Source organism: Gekko japonicus, unplaced genomic scaffold (genome assembly GCF_001447785.1).
Source record: "Gekko japonicus isolate JY-2015 unplaced genomic scaffold, Gekko_japonicus_V1.1 scaffold2747, whole genome shotgun sequence".
Taxonomy (NCBI): Eukaryota; Metazoa; Chordata; class Lepidosauria; order Squamata; family Gekkonidae; genus Gekko; species Gekko japonicus.
In genome coordinates, this window is record NW_015163170.1 from 198,433 (window position 1) to 206,324 (window position 7,892).

The window sequence follows — 7,892 nt, forward strand, 5'->3', positions numbered from 1 at the left end:
TTGTAAGAGAAGAAGCTTATTATTCTGAACAAGGGGGAACCCACAAAGACTTGTAGGGGGCATCTCATTTCCCCCTTATTTCCACTTTCCCTTCGCTGAAAGCCCCCCTTTCCTGCTTCCTTCTCTCTTTTCCACCTACCAGCCAACCTACCTTTATTTGCCCCTCTGTCTTCTGCTCACCTCACCCTGGCAGCCTCTGTTTAGGAATACTATGGCCCAGTTGTGTGGTGCTGGCTGCTGGGCCAGGCCCACTTCCATGGTAGGGAACCCTCAAGGATTTGGGGGGGCACCTCGCTTTCCCCTGTATCCCCCTCCCTACACTATTTCCTATTTCCCTCCTTTTGGCAACCCTCATATCCTCTCCTATTTCTTTGACTTGTTCTCGCGTTCTCAGCCATTTGCCAGCTTACCTTTTAACTGCCTTCTATCTTCAGCTGCATTTATTATTTTTTAATTTCATGTATAATCTGCCTTTCTCCACAGTGGGGACCAAAGCATCTTACATCATTCTCTGCTCTTCCTTTTTATCCTCATAACAACCGTGTGAAGTAGATTAGGCTGAAAGTATGCGACTGGCCCTACATCACCCGGTGAGCTTCCATGGCAGACTGGTGATTTGAACCTGGGTTTCCAAGACTGTACACTGAAGCTCAACTGCTACAACACACTGACTTTCATAGGGTGGCTGCTGTTGAACAGTAGCAAGGAGCTAGGCCTAGGTAAGTTGTGCAAATAGGGTAGTATGAAGTCATCTAGTGGTTGCTGCCAGGCCTAGCTCTGTTAAGTCCTCCCTCAAAGGCCAAAACAGCCCCGGAAAGGGCCCTCCCCCCGCCTTTTACTGACAGGAAACTAAGCCTAGAATGCTGTGGTTACCCAGCAATGGTCACTGAGGGGTTCTGTCTGTTAAAACTACAGGTGCTGCTTTTATAATTTTGTTTGGGGGGGGGTTAACCTCCCAATGTATTTTTTTATATATTTCAGATTTTTCTGTAAACTTAGGGCATTTACAGGTTTTTAGAAAGATCTATCTTGTCTGTTCACAGCTGCATTTACTGGATTTAAGTATCCTCAGATCTGGCCAACTTGTCTATCAGAATATCCAAGTGGAAACTTGCAAGGACTTGCAGGGTATGTAATGTATCCATCTCTGACCGCATGCGCGGCTAGGTTGCCACGCGGTCAGGCGAAGTGGCTGAGCTTCGCTCTCAGGAATAATGGGCCAAGCGGATCCTAGCCTGCACCAATAGGAGGGCTAGGCTCCCGGTCGAGAGCCCATGGAACTCTCGGCCACCATAATGACCAATCACTTGTGTGTGGGTGTGTTTTGGGTGTGGGATTGTTGCACATATAAACTGGCCTGCAAGCCAGGTCTTGTTGTCTTGTTCTGAGCTAAATAAAAGTATGAGAGCTGAAATCGCTAGTAAGTCTCAGTACTTTTCACTAGCGACGAAGGTGGGATCCTAACTCCCATGAACAACGACCCGGACGAAGATTCGAGCATCGCATCAAGCCCCAGCACCGAGACTGCCGCCCACCCACTCCACATCGTGCCCAGGTTCGCCGGTAGTGGCTTATCGCACCGCTCCTTGCTCCGTACCTCGCCCTGCTGACCCCGAGAGCAGCAGCGCTTCCTGTCTCGCTCTGGCCGCTGCAGCCGCCGTTCCCGAGCTACCACCACCATGTGGAAGCAGCCCGATGGCTACCTCCCAGGAAAGCATCGCTGCCTTCGATATCTCTTGCCCCGCGCAGTGGGAGACCTGGCTCGAGATCCTGGAGAGTTACTTCGACTGCCATGACATCATAGATCCAGGTAAGAAGAAGGCCCACCTCCTCCGGTCCTGTGGCACAGACACCGTCTTGCCGCTAAAGGACCTAATTGTGCCTAAGCAGACTAAGGACAAATCATACGTGGTGCTGGTGAAAGCACTGACCGACCACCTTTCACCAAAGCCCACAAAATTTGCTGAGCGCATGGACTTCTTTGTGCGGGTCCAGGGGCCAGACGAGCTGGCTTACAAGTTCTTGGCCGGGCTCCGGCGGGCGGCCACCAGGTGCTCATTTCCTGACCTGACAGACACCTTGCTAAACCAGTTCCTCTTGGGTCTCCGGGAACCCAAGCTTCGGAGGAAACTGGTTAGCCAGGATGACCTGGACCTAGATAAGGCACTCCGGGATGCTGCGGCCTACGAAAAGGCGCATCAAGACCGCCGCATGCGGGCGGTCCATCACACTCAAGCAACCCTCGAGTCGGCTGTGTGCAATGAGTTCGCCAGGGTTTTTTATGGCACCCTCGGCAGATACACCAGGGTTCCCATATCCTTAGACGTGCGAACTTGTGCAGACTATAAGTGCACATTGAACAAAGCCCTCCAAGACCACGCTTATCCTGTACTGGTGGTCAGCCACGTGTTAGCCACACTGGCAGGGGCGCGGATCTTCGGCAAACTGGACTTGGCCCAGGCCTACCAGCAACTGCCGGTGGATGCCGCCACAGCAGAAGCACAAATGATAGCGGCACACAAGGGTGCTTTCAAAGTATGAATGAATGAATGAATTTTATTGTTACAGCGCATAGCCAGCAATATAAACCATAAAAGTGAATTACAATAGCAAAATGGTAAAACCTCCAGAGCATATCAAAGATTAAAAGGGGATAGCATTGTCCAATCGTTCTGTTCACTAAAACCAGACTTAAGAATACGCTGCAATAAAACACAATAAAAAGGAATAAAATATAAGTTTCAAAAGTAGGAGTAGAAGTTAAAATCAAACAGTCCTAACCCAAGTGACAACCCGGACACTGATGAGCTTTTACAACCATGGAGCAAAATTTCGCAATCTGATGGAGTGCTATATGTTCAAAGTTAGAAAACAAATTCTCTATCTTATCCTGATCTGAAGTGCCAGCCAAAAAAGGATCAATAAGTTTTATACGAGCCTCGTCAAATAATGGGCACCTCAGAAACACATGTTCCTGGGATTCGATCTCCCCCGACGCACACAAACATAGCCTCTCAATTCGGGGGAGTTTTTTGAATTTACCCTCAAGGACTGCAGTAGGTAAGGCAGAGCATCTAGCCAAGGTATACGCCCTCCTGAGTTTGTGTGACTCCAGAACGGCTAAATATGGGGCCTGTGCAACGATGTATTTACTACTAATTGGCGCTATAAAGGTAGGAGACGCCTGAAGATCCAATTGGCGTTCGGTGTCCTTGATCCTCTGCCTAATTTCTAACTTAGCTTGGACGCCTCCCATCTCCAAAAGCACTTGAGGAGAATACCCCAAGAGCGAAATTTTCCGATTAACAGAGCTCAGCCATTCAGATTTAAAGGCATCAGTCAGAATCAGGGGCACTAGTCCACACGGATTCAAATTAATCTTTAACCAATAAAGGATGGAGTATAAAGTAATCTTGGCTTCGACTTTCAACATGCCAGTCTCTAGCAGTACCATCGCATTGGATACACACCTAGGCACCTGGAGCACTGCTCTCAAAAATTTCGATTGGACTAGCTCTAAGGGGGCATAGCAAGAGGAAGGCGCTCCTAGCAGCGTCCCATAAAGCATCTGGGCTAGTGTTTTAGCCTAGAAGAGTTTTAAAGCTGCTGGTACAAAATAGCCCCCTTGGGAACGGAAAAGTATACCTTGGGTGGATTTTTCATCCGAGCATGCTGCTGCCTGGCTATGGGTGGTCTTAAAGCCAGAGGCTTGGATGATCATGCCTAGATAGCGAAAGCTAGCTACCTGTTCGAGGTTCTGGCCATTTACGCTCCACTTTCTTAATTTGGGTCTCCTGCCAAAGGCCATCACCTTCATCTTCGCGTAGTTAATTTCCAACTTCTGTTCATTGCAATAACTAGCAAACTTCTTAAGTGCCCTTCTCAGACCAATTGGGGTTCTAGAAAGAATAACGGCATCATCGGCATATAAAAGTATAGTAATAGAGCGCTGGGCCAATTTAGGAGGATGACAATCTTCATCATTTAGATATCCAGCAACATCATTGAGGTAAAAGTTAAAAAGAGCAGGAGCTAACATACACCCTTGCCTAACTCCCTTTAGGGTGGAAATTTTATCTGTCAAGTGCCCCAACCTGGTATATCTGACCCTCAAAGATGTTTCTTCATGTAGGGCACGAATGAGAGCTAGAAGTCTCCTGTCTATTGTGGAAGCTTCCAGTTTTCTCCATAGTACAGGTCTAGAGATGGAGTCAAAGGCCACTTTAAGATCAATAAAGGCTGCATATAGAGACACAGGGCCCTTGCCAGAGTATTTTTCAATAAGATGCCATAGCAGAAGGCAGTGATCCATTGTCGACCTACCCTGCCTAAACCCAGCTTGCTCCTGAATCATTATATCCTCTTGCTCCAGCCAGAGTGTAATTTTTTTAGAAGATATTTAGCATATAGTTTGCTAATGACAGTAAGCTAATAGGCCTTTTTGATTACCTTTTTTATTAAAAGGAACAACCACCGCCTCCCCCCAGTCACTTGGAACCCTCCCTGTTATATCAATGTAGGTAAATAGGTGTGCTAAAAAAGGTGCCCACCAATTTATATTTTCCTTCAAAAATTCAGGAGGGATTCCATCAAGGCCGGGGGCCTTTCCTCTTTTTAGTTGGCCTATCAGTGCTGAAATCTCTTTGGGGGAAACTGGGGGCCAACTTGGCAGGTCACTAAAAATTGTAGACATAGAGGAGGGGGTAGGATGCTTTCAAAGTACATAGACTCCAGTTTGCAGTATCGGTCGCATCAGGCATCTTCCAATCTTTCATGGACAATTTGTTAAAAGGTATTCCAGAAGTGCAGCGGTTTCTAGACAACGTGCTCATCGTGGCCCCGGAGGCCTCAGCCGGCCTGAAGGTCAACATGGCCGGCCTGAAGGTCAAGCATGAAAAATGCCTGCTCGGGGTTCCCAAGGTGGAGTTCTTGGGGTTTGCCTTAGATGGCCAGGGTCCACCCCACTGAAGATAAAACAATGGCTATCATGCTGGCTCCCCCACCTACGTCCAAGACGGAATTACAGGCTTTTCTGGGCCTGTTAAATTTTTACCACTCTTTTCTCCCTCTGAAGGCCGCTGTGGCGGAACCTCTGCACCACCTACTGGATAAAAACGCTCCGTGGATCTGGGGCCCAGAGCACGCTGCTGCTTTCCAGGTGGTAAAAGACCTTGTCTCCAATTCGGTCCTCTCCCATTTCAATGAGGCACTTCCTGTGGTCCTTGACTGCGATGCCTCTCCTTATGGGGTCGGGGCAGCCCTGGGCCACCAGTTACCGGCCGGCCAGGAAGTTCCGGTAGCTTATTATTCTCGCACCTTGTCATCTGCTGAGCGTAACTATGCGCAGATTGACAAGGAGGCACTGGCTATTATGGTGGGGGTGAAAAAATTTCACCATTACTTGTATGGTCGGCCGTTCACGATCCTGATGAACCATAAACCGCTCCTTGGCCTACTGGCCACCAACCACCAAACCCCGCAGATGATGTCTCCCCAGGTGCTCTGGTGGTCTGTTTTTTTGGCAGGTTACTTGTATGTGCTTGTCCATTGGCCCGGGAAAGTGATGGGGCATGCTGATGCTTTGAGCCGTCTCCCGCTGCCATCTATGGATCTGGACCCGGCGCCAGCTCATCAGGTCGTGCTTCTGGAGGCTCTTCTCGATCAACCAGTGTACATTCGAGAAGTGGTGCGCCGCACAGCCAAAGACCCAATCCTTTGCCGCGTCTTGGAGTGGGTGAGAAGGGGGTGGCCTACGGCCCGGGGTGGTGGTGGAATTCACTGTGTTTGCATCCTGCAAGGACGAGCTGTTGCCCCACAAAAGCTGCTTGATGTGGGGTGGCAGAGTGGTGATCCCAGCCCCTGTAAGGGAATGAGTCCTCACGGCATTCCACAAGACGCATCCAGGGGTGGTCTGGATGAAAGCTTTGGCCAGAAGTTACGTCTGGTGGCCAGGGCTGGATCGGGACATCGAGGACCGGGTAAAGAGATGTCTGCCCTGCCAAGAATCCCGGCCCGAGCCTCCCCAGGCTCTGGCTAGAGCCTGGGAGTCCTCACACAAGCCCTGGTCTTGGCTCCACTTGGACTTCACGGGGCCATTCCAGGGTCAACTATTTTTTATACTCGTGGACGCATACAGCAAATGGCTCAAGTCATTCTGGTACCGTCCACTTCATCAAGAGCCGCCATCCGGGCCATGTGGCACATCTTCAGTGCCCAGGGTATTCCCGACACCCTGGTCACCGACAACAGCTCGGCCTTCACCTCTAGCGAATTCCAGGACTTCACACACTATTATGGGATTTGCCACGTCAGATTGGCCCTGTTCAATTCAGCCACCAACGGCCAAGCCGAATGCATGGTTCGGACGACTAAGGATGCGCTTCGCTGCTTGGAGAGTAAGGACTGGGACTACAAGCTGGAAGCCTTCCTCTTCGGCCAGAGAACAATGCCCCACAGCACAATGGGGCACAGCCCAGCGGAGCTCCTCTTGGGATGGCGCCTGATAACCTGGCTGGATCGCCTTCATCCCAATCGAGGCCCGGAAGAAGAACCGGCCACGGAGTCACCCAAGGCGGCCCGAGGGTTTTCCCCTGAGGACCTGGTCTATGCCCTGAACTTTGCGTGAGGGCTGCCATGGGTCCCAGCCAGAGTGATGAGAGTTTGGGGGCCCAGATCGTACGAGGTCTCCAGTGAGGATGGACAGATACTACACCACCACATCGACCAACTGCGGTGGCGGGTTCTGCCGTACGAGCTGGAGGACCTCAAGGACCCAGACACCCTGGAAGCGGCTGCCCCATCTCCACTGCTGGACGCCCTGGCCCAGACTGATGAGGTGCCCGTCTTATCTCCCATTGATCTTCCTGCAGACAGCACGGCCGTGACCCGAGAAGCAGTGCTACCCACCCCACGGTAGCCAACACCGACCAGCTCTCAGCCGAGTGCAACGGTGTCACTTCTGCCCCGGTTCCAGCACCTCGCCACTCTACGAGGCTACGTAAAGCACCCTCCTATTTGCAGGAGTTTGTGTGTGGGTGTCTTTTGGACCAAGGGGGGAGGAGTGTAATGTATCCATTTCCGACCGTGTGCACGGCTAGGTCACCACGTAGTCAGGCGAAGCAGCCGAGCTTCACTCTCAGGAACAATGGGGCAAGCGGATCCTAGCCCACACCAATAGGGGGGCTAGGCTCCCAGCCGAGAGCTTATGGAACTCTCGGCCACTATAATGACCAATCATAAGAACATAAGAACATAAGAGACGCCAATGTTGGATCAGGCCAAAGGCCCATCCAGTCCAACACTTTGTATCACACAGTGGCCAGAAATTCCAGTGGCATCAGGAGGTCCACCAGTGGGGCCAGGACATTAGAAGCCCTCCCACTGTTGACCCCCCCAAGCACCAAGAAGACAGAGCATCACTTTCCCCAGAGTCCCCATCTATACCACTTGTATAGATATCACTATATCACTTGTGTGTGGGGGTGTTTTGGGTGTGGGATTGTTGCACATATAAACCGGCCTGCGAGCCGGGTCTTGTTGTCTTGTTCCGAACTAAATAAAAGTATGAGAGCTGAAATCGCTAGTAAGTCTCAGTACTTTTCAGGGTAAATTTTATTTCCCCACAATTTCCTCCTCTCCCTTCTTTGAAAGCCCCCTGATTCCTTCTATTCGTCCCATCCTTCAGCCAACCAACCTACCTTTATTTCCTCCTATCTTCAGTTTTCTACCCTTCCCTATCTCTGGCAGCCTCTAGAACCTCAAGCATCACCATCTCCCCCATCTCACCTTTTGCACAAGGACTGGTAGGCTGGGCTCTATTTCAGCTCAGTCAGGCTGGGCGCTGCCTTTCCTGCCTTGCACAGGGCTCTGGTGGGCTGGGCTCAGCTCTTCCG